The sequence below is a fragment of the Haemorhous mexicanus genome, chromosome 8, assembly GCF_027477595.1.
Source record: "Haemorhous mexicanus isolate bHaeMex1 chromosome 8, bHaeMex1.pri, whole genome shotgun sequence".
Lineage (NCBI taxonomy): Eukaryota > Metazoa > Chordata > Aves > Passeriformes > Fringillidae > Haemorhous > Haemorhous mexicanus.
This window is the reverse complement of record NC_082348.1, coordinates 2,196,761-2,210,616: the sequence shown is the minus strand read 5'-3', so window position 1 is coordinate 2,210,616 and position 13,856 is coordinate 2,196,761. Positions and strand designations below refer to the sequence as shown.

Below are 13,856 nucleotides of genomic sequence, written 5' to 3'. Positions count from 1 at the left end.
TCATATTTTCTGTATTTAATGTTTCTTTGGACAAACAAACCAAAAGTCTGTTAGGGAAAAACCTTGTTTGAAGCTGCTCATTTTTATCTGCTGCCTAAAATACTTGAAGGTGCTGAGGAACAAATTTTTTACCCTCCTGTGTTCACCATCATGTGCTCAGTTGGGCTGACCTGCAGCCCTAAAAGCCACATTATTTGGTGTGTCCATCCAAGACATTTTCATGTGTGTTTTAGGATAAATTCTTACCTTGAGTAAGTTTACACCACCTTGTAGTGAAGCCCTAATATGCAAAATAAGCATCTGCCTGTACCAGCAGATTCTTAATTCTGGTGGTTTGTCAGAGGACATGTTTATAGTTCAGAAAATAAATCATTCAGGAGCTTAGATCTGCCTTGTGTTGGCTCTTTGTAACCTTACTTGAGATTTACTAATTCAGTCCTGCTACTTAGTACCAGTTAACTTTTACCTGCAAGCACCTGGGCACTGTTATTTGAAGCTGCTAATGGAAAATATCAAGATAATAATAATAATCATCATCATCATCATTATCATCATCATTATGATAATAATTATAATTATTTATCTATAATATAATCTCTATTATATTTTATATTATATATTTTATATGTTTTATATATTATGAGGCTCTAAAAGCTTTGGATGGTGCCATGGAGTAGGAAACTCAACTGATGTAAAATCTGATCACTAATGATGTTAAAAGAGTCCCAACAGGTGCACAGATCTGAGTTCATGGAAAATTAAAGATGCTCTTACTGGTTTTTGGGTATCTTGATATTAGGGAGAAATACTGAATTATCAAGGAATAATTCTTCTTGTCCAAAGGAAATGTTTCCATCTGTTCTCTGCAACTGAGCAGGAGCTAAAATAGGCATTTTCTGTGCTCTGGTGCCATTTACAGAATGGCTTCATTTGGTCTTTATGCTCAAAAGCACGTTTTGCTGGCATTCCCTAAGACTTTGGTTGCTCAGATGAAGGTCCTGCTCCTCACACTTGCTGATCACATTCATCCAAATAAGGGGCAAAAGTAGAATTCCAGTTTGAGGTTATTTTAGGTCCCAGTTTTGTTTAGGTTTGGTTGCCACTTTTGCACATTCACACATTCCAACAGAGCAGATTGGATTTTTCTCCCCTGGCGCAGCGCTGCCATCCCTTGAAAGGTGCTTTTAAAATCCCACCAAGCTCTGTGTATGGAATTACTTTCAGCCTTGAACTTTTTAAAAGTGATGGGACCATTCAGATCCTTTAAATTGGGCTTGGTTTGGATCTGCTCGAAAAGCAGAGCCCAAAAATACTGAAATACAGGAGAGGCAGGTTGGAGGAGCAGCAGCTCACAGGAGACATAAGGTCAGGAAGAAGTTCCTGGGTGAAGCCATGTCCAGACATTGTATTTCTGTTTTCTGGGGTGGAAGACAGATCCCAATGCAGATCCAGCACTTGGGTGACATTCCCAGTGTTCCTGCCCCTCAGGGGCCTGGCAGGTCACATCCAGCTACCTGAACCTGGCATGTCCAGCTTGTTACACATCACACCAAGGCTGCTGCCCAGAATTGGAGAAGAGTTCTCTCAGAGCTGCCAGGCTGAACTCAGCTGTGCAGTGATGCCTCAGGTTCAGCTTTTCTGTGTTTCAGGCTCTGTGCTGCTTTAGTGTAAAAGGGATCATGTCTAAGGGATGCTGAGCTCTGTGCACAGAGCAGGGAGACAAAACAATTCCTGCTCCAGCTGGGCACCAAGGACAAATGAGCCAAATCTCAGCCCAGGAGCACAAACCCCGTGGGCTGGAGAGAGAAAAACGAGCAGGGTGGGAGTGCCTGGGCTAAAGCTGGGCTGGGACAATGAACTGCAAGGTGCAAATGGAGCAGAGCTGATCCCAGGGAGAGACCCCGGGAGCGCTCGTGCATTTTGGGGCCATTTTGGGTCATCCTGGGGGCAGCCCTGGCTGGGCTCTGGTGCTGCCCCAGGTGGATCCATGGAGGAGATCCTGGAATCAATCCCTGCTTTATTCTGGGACTCTGCCCAGCCTCTGCTCTGGGGCAGCCTGCACAAGGCATCAGCAGGAAGGTGAAGGATCCTCACCCTCAGCTCACCCTTGGTGCTGAGCTCTGGGATGAAGGAGGAATCTTCTCCTCTCCCTCATGGCTGTTGCCACAGGATCTCGTTGTCCATCAGCTCCAACCTGATGTCAGCCTGTGCTGGAACCTTGGTCACTGAGAGTTTTAGACTTTCTGTGTTAACAGACACTAACCCCCGAGAAAACACTACATTCAACCTAAAGCCATAGAAAAGACTTCCAAAATTAAGTAAGAAAACTAAAATTATATGTATGTCATTTAAATAGAAATATGTAATATCACATAGTAAAAAATTTTAAGTTTTAAAATATAGTAATATATGTATAAAACAAAATAGAAGTTTTTAAACAAAACTAATCCTTCTTCTTCACTTTCTCCTTCATAGGTTTAGGTAGTATTATATAATTAAATTAAGAAGTCCACATTACCAACCACAAATAATTAAGTTAAAAATAAAAATAATTTTAGTATAATTTCTTAATTCAGCAGTTTATCCTTAAAAAACCTTATAAAAAATACAACTCCAGTTTTTAGTTTGTTAACATAAAATACTCTAGAACTCACAGTTTATAAAACTATAATATAAATCAAAACTAATAAACATCTAAATCCAAACGAAAGGTACAATCTCACACATTTCATCCCAACCCTAACAAAAAGAAGAAATAAAACTAAACATCAATTCTGGAAGAATTTCAAGTTTTTCTCCCTGTCTCAGCCTCTCTTTGGGAGATGGAGTCTCTCATCTGGAGGCTCCCCTTAACCCCTTCCTGCCAGACCTTTGAATTAGGGGAGTTTGCAGGTACAGGAGAGGAAACAAAAGCTTCAGGGGTCAGAAACTTCATTTTTTATTACACCTGAAGCCAGAAAGTGTAAAAAACAGGCTGAGAATGAAGGAACTGGGACACTTTAATTGTGGTTTCTGTGAAGGAGGAAAAATTCAGTCGTTAAATTGACATTTTGCAGTTCACTGTTCTTAGAGCCATACAAAATGGTAAGGCTGTCATGTTATTATGCTTATATTTTACTTGTTAAATTATTATTATTTTCACTGTTAATCTAATATTTTAATTATTTTAATTATTAAATGATATTATTTAGTTATTAAGCTAACTTAAGCAGAGCAATTTAAATTGTTCAGCTTTTTGTCTATCAGAAGTTCCTTTAGCTTGAAAGGGGAATTTTTTGGTCATAGAGAAAACTTAATATAAAAACATGAAATAAAAAAGCCAATTTAGGTTTAACCAAATTTTCTGTTGACTGCTACTGAAAGTCTTGTTCTCAGATCCTTTTCCTCCGTGTGCTCTGCTGATGTGAAAATCCTTCTATTTCACTTTAAAAATCTGGAATTTATTTATTCCTGTGTTAGATTTGCTGGCAAACACCTTGACACTTTAAATCCTTGTTTTTACTGTGCTTTTCCCCAGTGACATTTGGTACATTTGTCATTAATGATATTTAATATTTCTCTTTGGCCTCAGTGCTGTTGTGATACATATTTCTAAAAATCAGAGGAATACTTGATTTTTTAGTTCCATACCTTAAAACCAAACTTTATAAAATCTCTCAAAGCTTTCTGAAAACTCTTTCAATCCTGGGCTAAATTTTGATAGAATTTTGAGCTCTATTTCTGAATAAATAAGACAGATATCTTAAAAGTGATCAAACAGATTGAAATAGTAGGGCATTTTTATATAAATATAGACTCAGGAGTGATCCAGTGTGAATTATATTCAACTCACTGGGGAACCACCCATTAACCTGAGCGAGAATAGAACCAGAATTCCAGAAACTGAATTCTGCTGTAGGAGCTCTGGGCCTGGGGATTATTCAGATAATTTCCTGATACTTTTATCAATGCATTGGGCAATTAGTTCTGCTAATTAGCAGCATCACTTTGGAGGGAGTGGAGTGACAAGGACAGGGCAGGCAGGGATGGAACTGGGATGGATGGAATTCCTTCTCTGTGGAAATTTATTGTGAATTTTCTCAGCCTTTCCAGCTTCAGGATAATTTCAGTTGGAGCCTGAATCCAGAGCAGTCTCCTCTGCTCTGTGGCAGCATCTGCCCTGCAAGAGAGTTTAAAATAATCAAGATTTGCCAGTTATGGAGATTTGTGCCAAGAATATTGAAATAAAAAGTAACAAGAGTTTAGAGAAGTTTATGATATTTTCTTTGGGGAGGATTTAATTTTAAACAATGGCATAATGTCATGTCTAAAAGAAGAGACTTTATTATGTGATGATAAAGTGTCATGAGGCAAAAATATAAACTGTTGGTGTGCTTGCTGCATGAAATTTCTTCTCTCCTAATGAGTTTGGAGCTTTGGGAGAAGAGATTCCTCTGGAAGTCCAGGTATCCTTTTCCTCTCCTCTTGCTGTGGGTGTGTTTATCCAGGTCTTGGTGGAGTTGTGTACCTTGTGGAGAAATGGCAAAAGTTCTGATCTTGGGGTCAACACAAATGTGTTTATATGAAATAATCTGAGTTAGGAGACAGAAATGAAGAGAATCTGGTGGGTTGAGTTAACTTTTCCTATGGAGGAAGTGTTCCAGTGATGCCTCAGGTTTGGCTTTTCTGTGTTCCAGGCTCTGTGCTGCTTCAGTGTGCAGCTCTGAGCTTCACACTCAGCGCTGCTGAGCTCTGTGCACAGAGCAGGGAGACAAAACAATTCCTGCTCCAGCTGGGCACCAAGGACAAATGAGCCAAATCTCAGCCCAGGAGCACAAACCCCGTGGGCTGGAGAGAGAAAAACGAGCAGGGTGGGAGTGCCTGGGCTAAAGCTGGGCTGGGACAATGAACTGCAAGGTGCAAATGGAGCAGAGCTGATCCCAGGGAGAGACCCCGGGAGCGCTCGTGCATTTTGGGGCCATTTTGGGTCATCCTGGGGGCAGCCCTGGCTGGGCTCTGGTGCTGCCCCAGGTGGATCCATGGAGGAGATCCTGGAATCAATCCCTGCTTTATTCTGGGACTCTGCCCAGCCCCTGCTCCAGGGCAGCCTGAGCAAGGTGTCAGCAGCAGCGTGGGAGCACAGGAGGGGCAGGAAGAAAGAGTGGACACTGGGCTGGGAGACAAATGTGACAATTGCTTCTCCTGTCTGGGTTGTTTTTCCAAATGTCTTCACTTTTTGGGGGATATTTCTATTTCCTATGATACAGCTGAGGTAGAGACACCTAAAGAGAGAGCCTGAGCATCCTGGCCTGTGGGAGGTGGCCCTGGGGAAGGGGATGGGGCTGGATGGGATTTCAAGTCCCTTCCAACCCAAACATTCTGGGATTCTGAGTTTTAAAAAATCAATTATTTGTAACTATGGAGTAGTAACAACTGATTTTTTTACTAACTCATTCTTTTGTACCTTTAGCAACATAGGAGAAATAGGAGGAAAGACACGTTGGCATTGTACAGACCTCAAATTATTTATCTTCTCAGCTCTCATCAGTTTCTTGGTTATCTCTATATTAAATTAAAGATCAGTGAAGGAGAAAAGTTGATTACATTTCCATTGTGAGCCAGAAAACAGCAGTGCTTGTACACCAGGTATGCTAAGGGGCTGAGGGAAACAAATCAAGTTTTCAAAGTGCTGTGTTACAGATGAATGAAAATAATTTGTAAATTATTCATCAAATTTAATTCTAAGATGTTTTGAGAAAACCAAAATAAATTGGGATGTGTGATTGTTGGAGAGACCTTTATTCTCCAGCCTTTACAGGTTTAAATCTTGAGTATGAACTTCATCAAGATATGGAGAATGTCCAAACTGCAGGGAGAGATATCAGCCACTCAGGATGTATAGGATTGAAATATTGACTGAACTGATGTCTTGTTTTTTCCTCTTGCAAATTAAAACTCCTTTTTAAATTTTTTTCCCCCATAACTGGAGACACAAAAAACCAGATAATATCCCTTCTTACACCTTGTGTGCTCAAAGCAACAGCCACTCAAATGACAGCGCTGCCAAACCTTTGCAAATGTTCCTTATATCTATACATCACATTTGGAAAGCAAACGTGTCAGTACCTCAGCCTTATGTATGTATCACATCCATACAGGAAACACAGCAGTGTGGTATATTTATAACAATGTGGCCCGGAATTCACAGAAATGTGATGGTTTGTTGGCCTTCCTGCTGATTGCTGAATTCACTTCTCAGGAAGACCTGCCTGGGTTTGGGTGTTTCTTTGAGCTCTCGCGTTGTTCACGTGGTCCATGGTGTTGTTAGGCAGTTACAGTTCGTTTTTGAAGTTCTGTTCATCTGGCCAACTTGTTGTGGTACACAAGCCCAGGAAAGGCCATATGTTCCTGCAAAGGTAGCCTTGGAAGGTGGGGTAGCTGCTTCTTCTTTTCCTTCTGCCATCTGTTCTGCTTTAACTTCATTTTCTCCAGATCCCGTGTCGAGCAAATACTCAGATAATAGATGGGAATTCTGATCAGTATGGAAGCAGGATTATTGTTGCCAACATAGTCAGATATTCAGATTTTTTTAGACATTTCCCTTGCTCTTTGGTGTTGCAACAGTTAAACTTTAGAATTAGGAAGCTGTAAATAAATAAACATTATTTTTATTTAAACCACAAATGCACTGAGATGTTCCCACGAACACAGAAGAGATTTTCAGCAATCAAAAGAGCAAACATCCTGGATTTCTCCAAGTGCCTGCTGCTCTTTCCACCTGGAGTTTCTCCTTGCTGTCCGTGTGCCACTCCTTGCTGCTCCAGCCCAAGCATTCCTGCAGCCACGGGGATTAGGGGAGGATCTGGGTTAAAACTAATCCAGGGAAATACACAAATCCTGGGCTGATCCAGGAGGGACTCAGGAGCAGGAGCACAGGCATGGGTTGTGCCCTCTGACAGAGGGAGGGACTACACCTCAGGAATTCCCTCCTCTGGAGTTCCCTCAAACTCCAGGAAAATGGAGAAAAAATCCGAGTTTTCAGGCTTTGTGCTGGGCAGACAGCAGAGCCCTGATTTAGGCCAGACCTGCCTTGAGTGTGAATTGGAGACACCTGAAAATCCTGTGATTACTCCAAGCATAATCATGGATATAATGTGCATTTTCACCCACTTTTTATGCTGCTTGTAGGAATAAAATTAAATACAAGACTGTGCTTAGACCGAGGTCATGATTTGCCATCACTTGCTCAAGTCACAGAATTCTGCTCGGTTTAGGGGGAAAATCTACAAGGCTTTTGGGGGGAAAAAACAAAGTCTACAAGTCTGTAACCTACTTTCAAGGGTTCTAAATTACTTTGGGGGTGGTTATATTAATTTATAGAAATGTCCATGTGTGTGAGTGTATATAAAAAGAGATGGGTGTATAAATAAACAAAACTGGGCGTCTTTTTGCTATTTTAGTTCTCTGAAATTTTGTGGTGGATCCTCTCAAGAATATCTCTTTTTAAAGTCCTTTTCTCCATTCTCCAGCTGTGTGGGCTCTGTTTTTACAGCCCTAAATTCTCTACTGGTGTAAAGCAGGGGAGGATACAGCCAGACCTGGGCTGTGGGGAGCTCTCCTGGTTCTGTGTGCATGAGCAGTCAAGTCAGAGATCCTTCCAGAAGGAATTTAGGAACAACAATTTCCCTTTCTGCAAATCTCCCTTTGGCACAACATGTATCTCATTGCAGGAAGAAGAGGCTTCATCACAACAAAACGGGCAAAAACCACAAAGACTTGAAGAAACAGCACTTCTCTAATTCTTCCCAAAAGTTCCCAGAAGCACCAAATCCTAAAGGATTACACCCACCAGTCTTCCTGATTGCAGCTGGGTGAGTTCTCCCTCTGCCTCTCTGTCTGAATTTGGGGATTCCCATTCCCTGGAGTGCCCAGGGCTGGGGTGGACAAGGCTTGGAGCAGCCTGGGACAGTGGAGGGTGTCCCCATGGCAGGGCTGGGTTTAATTGGGATTTGTGCCCCTTCCTATTGTTGTGGTCTTAGAGGTTGTGGGATTTTAGTAGAGTAAATAGTTGACTATAGTTTAAAGTAGTTATAAAGTTTTTTTGTTACAAGGTAATCTATAACTTTCTAGTTCAATGAGCAGTTGTTACAAGGTGTGTTTTGGTTTTTTAACTTGCTACTTTTACTTATTTTTGCTTTATTTTGGATATTTTTATTATATATATATATAAAATATATAGAATTATATTATTATTATTATATTATAATTATATTTTATAAATATTGTATATATATACATATTTTCTATTACAACTATATATATATATATATATACACACATGTCTATACTTTTATTACAGCTCTGAAACTCTTAGATTACTTAATTTTAATTGTAATTACAATTACTGTAACTGTCTCTACACACCCCTACATTATGAACCCTTCACCATCTTATCAATAGTTTCTCACTTAAGGTGTATTTTTTCTCACAACTATAGAAACATAAGTTTATGACTTTTCTGCTTAATGTCTGTGTGTTGTATTTTTGCATCAATCTAAGGTTGTAGATCAAACTCTTCAGTGTCTCTGGAAGTTTCTGTTTTTCTGATTCCCACCCCTTCCCACCAACCAGTCTGGGGTTCTCTGATTTCTCTGAAATGAAAAACAATGCAATTAATAAATATAATTTTGTGTGACTTTTTCCCTTAACAAAATAACAAATACTGTAAAGAAAATCAGACAGAACTGGATGCTCCCAAACAAAAGCTGCTGCTGTTATTTTCCAGCATGGAGCTCATGGCTCTCATTTGGAATCAACTGGTTTGGAGGAGAGGTTTTCAGTTATGCCACAGAGTAAATGAGAAAAATAACATAAGAAACAGCCAATAATCAAGTTGTTTGATTTAGAAGAAATGCATTTAAAACCCAGCTAAAGAAAAAAGAGAACTGGCTCACTGCCACCCCCTTTTTTACTCATTTGTGACAGCACACAATTAAAAAGTTCAGTTTGTTGCTCTTAGAGGAATAACAGATTCTGGTATTTTTTATGTTGACTCATAAAAAGTATCTTTAATTTTAGATCCTCCAAATACTGTAGTTGTAAGAATATTGTTTGTATCTGGAGAGATTAGATGGGGACAGGATTTTTTTAATCTGGTAGCACAGATTTGTTATGTAAATAGGAAGCTCACAAAGGAAGGAGACAGCAAAAGGCTCTGAAAAAACAGACGTGTCTCCCCCCAGAAATAAAGTCACCACTGGATTCCTGCAACTTTTTGGGAAGTTTATTGTTAGGAATGTGCATGGAATCAAAAAAACCCCATTTCTGTAGTTATTGTGTAAGTCCATTTCCATATGCTCAGTACAGATCATTTTATCATTAATTTATTGTTGCTGTTTATTTTGATCAGTTCAAAATCAGATCATTCATTTAAATGAATTCTTAGGATGCCTTGCTGTGGAGTTCTGGAGGCTCCTTTCCCTGCTGCTCCTCCAGTCCTTAGCACTGGCCATGTGACCCAGATTCTTTAAGCCCTGCTATGACTTTAGGTTTTATTCTTGGGCTCTTTCATCCATCTCTTGGAATTGTTTCCAGTAAATTAGAGTTTTGCAGTGGTTGCTGTGATTAGCATTCTGTGCTCCTGGGGAATTCTTCATGAAAATGTCTCTGATCAATACCTTTCAATGTTTAATGTTTAAACATTAATGTATAATTTTATATGAAGAATGTTACATCCATAGTGGAATTGTGATCTAAAATACATTTTTATGCAAATTCTTTAATGGTAGGTTATACCATCTTTCTATCTGTTTTTGTTACTGTGAAGGTAAATTATAATTCTATGAATAACCTGCATGAAATGGTTGTGATTTGAAATAGTTCCATTCAGTAATATCTGTATATTCAATAATATCTGTGGACTGAATGTTCCTTGTTAATAGAGGGTATTAAAAACAGGTAAACCCTCTACAGAGCCTAAACATTGATGTTTTCTAGTGCCCCAGTGCTTAGAAAATCTAAATATATCATCATAATTTATAGGGTGTCATTTCTAAAGTCATATTGGTTGGGGAAGAACTTTACAGAGTTAATCATTTTTACTTTAAGTAGTTTACTTGTGAAAAAAAAAAAACCATTCCTGAAAGGCTCTGCCAGGCTGGCAAATGTAGTTTGAGACAACCAAGAGTCATTAATGCCCATTTTAACAAAATGCTAATTTTGCACTGAAATTGGGAAGATCAGTTGAGAACTCAGTAAAACTGGGGATACTGATGGAATCAGCGAAGCCAAACTGCAGGATTTGCTTCTCAACTTCATTAAGATATTTAAATAATCACGGGAAGTGCTGGATTTGGTTTCACAGCCAGTGCACTTGGTGACTTCTGTTGTCACAGGGTGGTGTCACACCCTGTTTGTTTGGTTTATCTGAAATTTTTCATTCCCATTTTCTGTCAGGGTTTTCTGTGACAGGAGAAGGTTTTAACAACAACCCAGACCTTCACTGTGATGGTAAAAGGCTTTCAAAGAGATTCCAAGAAAATCAGAAATAATTCCTCCCATTTGCTGAAGGATTCAAAAATCATTGGTTTTGCTTTTGGTTTTAATGAAGATTTATTTGGGGGAAAATGTGAAATGCCCAATTCTTGTGAATTTGATGCCCAACTGTGCCTGTGCTGAGTCCTCAGTCCCCATTAACTCTTTGGGATGTGCCTTTAACCTGATGGGCTCCAATCCATTCCGCCTCTGGAAAAATCCAAATTATTGCCTCCAGTCCTGGGCAGGCTCTGGGGGTCAGAGGGATTCCAGCAGGGAATCAGTGCTGGAGGCACCAAGCCTCTGGAGCATCACAGGGAGGATGGAAAGGGCTCAGGAGCAGGCAGGTGTTAGGGAATAATGAGCCCTTCCCTATATTCCTATAGGGAATAATGAGCCCTTCCCTATATTCCTATAGGGAATAATGAACCATTCCCTGTATTCCTATAGGGAATAATGAGGCATTCCCTTTATTCCTATAGGGAATAATGAGCCATTCCCTATATTCCTATAGGGAATAATGAGGCATTCCCTTTATTCCTATAGGGAATAATGAGGCATTCCCTTTATTCCTATAGGGAATGATGAGCCATTCCCTATATTCCTATAGGGAATAATGAGGCATTCCCTATATTCCTATAGGGAATAATGAGGCATTCCCTTTATTCCTATAGGGAATAATGAGGCATTCCCTATATTCCTATAGGGAATAATGAGCCATTCCCTGTATTCCTATAGGGAATAATGAGCCCTTCCCTATATTCCTATAGGGAATGATGAGCCATTCCCTATATTCCTATAGGGAATAATGAGGCATTCCCTGTATTCCTATAGGGAATAATGAGGCATTCCCTGTATTCCTATAGGGAATAATGAGGCATTCCCTATATTCCTATAGGGAATAATGAGGCATTCCCTATATTCCTATAGGGAATGATGAGCCATTCCCTATATTCCTATAGGGAATGATGAGGCATTCCCTATATTCCTATAGGGAATAATGAGGCATTCCCTATATTCCTATAGGGAATAATGAGGCATTCCCTGTATTCCTATAGGGAATAATGAGGCATTCCCTATATTCCTATAGGGAATGATGAGCCATCCCCTATATTCCTATAGGGAATGATGAGGCATTCCCTATATTCCTATAGGGAATAATGAGGCATTCCCTATATTCCTATAGGGAATAATGAGGCATTCCCTGTATTCCTATAGGGAATAATGAGGCATTCCCTATATTCCTATAGGGAATAATGAGCCACTCCCTGTATTCCTATAGGGAATAATGAGGCATTCCCTATATTCCTATAGGGAATAATGAGCCATTCCCTATATTCCTACAGGGAATAATGAGGCATTCCCTATATTCCTATAGGGAATAATGAGGCATTCCCTATATTCCTATAGGGAATAATGAGGCATTCCCTGTATTCCTATAGGGAATAATGAGGCATTCCCTATATTCCTATAGGGAATAATGAGCCACTCCCTGTATTCCTATAGGGAATAATGAGCCACTCCCTGTATTCCTATAGGGAATAATGAGGCATTCCCTATATTCCTATAGGGAATAATGAGCCATTCCCTATATTCCTACAGGGAATAATGAGGCATTCCCTGTATTCCTATAGGGAATAATGAGGCATTCCCTATATTCCTATAGGGAATGATGAGCCATCCCCTATATTCCTATAGGGAATGATGAGGCATTCCCTATATTCCTATAGGGAATAATGAGGCATTCCCTATATTCCTATAGGGAATAATGAGGCATTCCCTGTATTCCTATAGGGAATAATGAGGCATTCCCTATATTCCTATAGGGAATAATGAGCCACTCCCTGTATTCCTATAGGGAATAATGAGGCATTCCCTATATTCCTACAGGGAATAATGAGCCATTCCCTATATTCCTACAGGGAATAATGAGGCATTCCCTATATTCCTATAGGGAATAATGAGGCATTCCCTATATTCCTATAGGGAATAATGAGGCATTCCCTGTATTCCTATAGGGAATAATGAGGCATTCCCTATATTCCTATAGGGAATAATGAGCCACTCCCTGTATTCCTATAGGGAATAATGAGGCATTCCCTGTATTCCTATAGGGAATGATGAGCCACTCCCTGTATTCCTATAGGGAATAATGATAATGGTAAGGAATATCAATATGATAAGGAGTATAAATATTGACAGGGAATAATCTTTCCCCTATAGGGCATGCTGAGCCAAGGCCAGGCTGGATGGGGTTCAGAGCAGCCTGGACTAGGGGAAGGTGTCCCTGCCCATGGCAGGAGCTGGGATCAGCTGATCTTTAAGGTCCCTTCCATCCCAAACTGTTGGAATGTGAACCTCTCTGAGTTCCTCAGAGAGGGAGATGAATGCAGGGGTTCAGTTAAAGCCTTTAGAGAAATTAAGATGTATTAAGCCATATAGATGTGAAGCAGAAGTGTAGGTTTAAGTTTTAAGTAAGTGCAAGTTGTAGTTTTAAATAAGTAGGAATACATTTTAAGTGCCTTAATAAATTGTGTGTAGCTAGGAAAGGCCCTAAAGCTTAGTTTAAAGTTCAGTAACTTAATTCCAGACTTAACAAAAACATAGCAGAACCTTGCTTGGGTCTCTAGAACAGACAGAACTATGAACATAAACCAAACCATTCTGGGATTCTGTGATCCAACAGCTTCTGTTTCAGCTGGGGATTCACCAATGGCCTGTACCTGAGCCAAGACTCGTTTATAGCTCATCATTTATAGCCCATCATTTATGGCCCATCATTTATAGCTCATCAGTGGATTCCTGCAACTTTTGGGGAAGATTATTGTTAAGGATGTGCATGGAATTAAAAAAAAACCAAACCAAAAAACAAATTCTGTAGTCACTGTGTAAGTCCATTTCCATACGCTCAGTACAGATCATTTTATCATTAGTTTATTGTTGCTATTTAATTTTGATAAATTCAAAATCAGTTTATTCATTTAAATGAATTCTTATGATGCCTTGCTGTTGATTTCTCGAGGCCTTTAGAGGAAGCTCCTTTTCTTCTGGTGGTGGAACCTTTGTTTTGGCTTGGAAAGCCAGGTGTCTGCTAAGAAAGGCAGAGCCTCCCCTGAAATGGAAAATGCAAACCCTCCCTCTGAATTGTTGTAATTTTGAAATTAAGGGAGGCTCTCAGGCAAAGATATGGGAATAGGAGTAACAGTTCTTTACTAGGAAAATTAAAAATACAAATGCAATAGTACAAACAAAAAAGAAAACAAACCCCTGCCAGAGTGAGAGCATGCCCTGTGCCCTGTGTGTCAGGGTGGTGGCACAGTCCCATCCCAGGGTGGCTCAGGGTG

The 13,856-nt window shown here is 39.8% G+C and overlaps 1 protein-coding gene across 3 annotated transcripts in view; it reads left to right on the top strand.

Moving 5' to 3' along the window:
- Positions 1-13,856, top strand: part of MBD5 (methyl-CpG binding domain protein 5) — a 125,984-nt gene that overhangs the window by 57,915 nt on the left and 54,213 nt on the right. For all 3 annotated transcript variants that reach the window (XM_059852508.1, XM_059852509.1, XM_059852507.1), the window contains exon 3: positions 7,710-7,850. The gene's annotated coding sequence lies outside the window, so the exon portion shown is untranslated. The remainder of the gene's footprint in view (positions 1-7,709; positions 7,851-13,856) is intronic.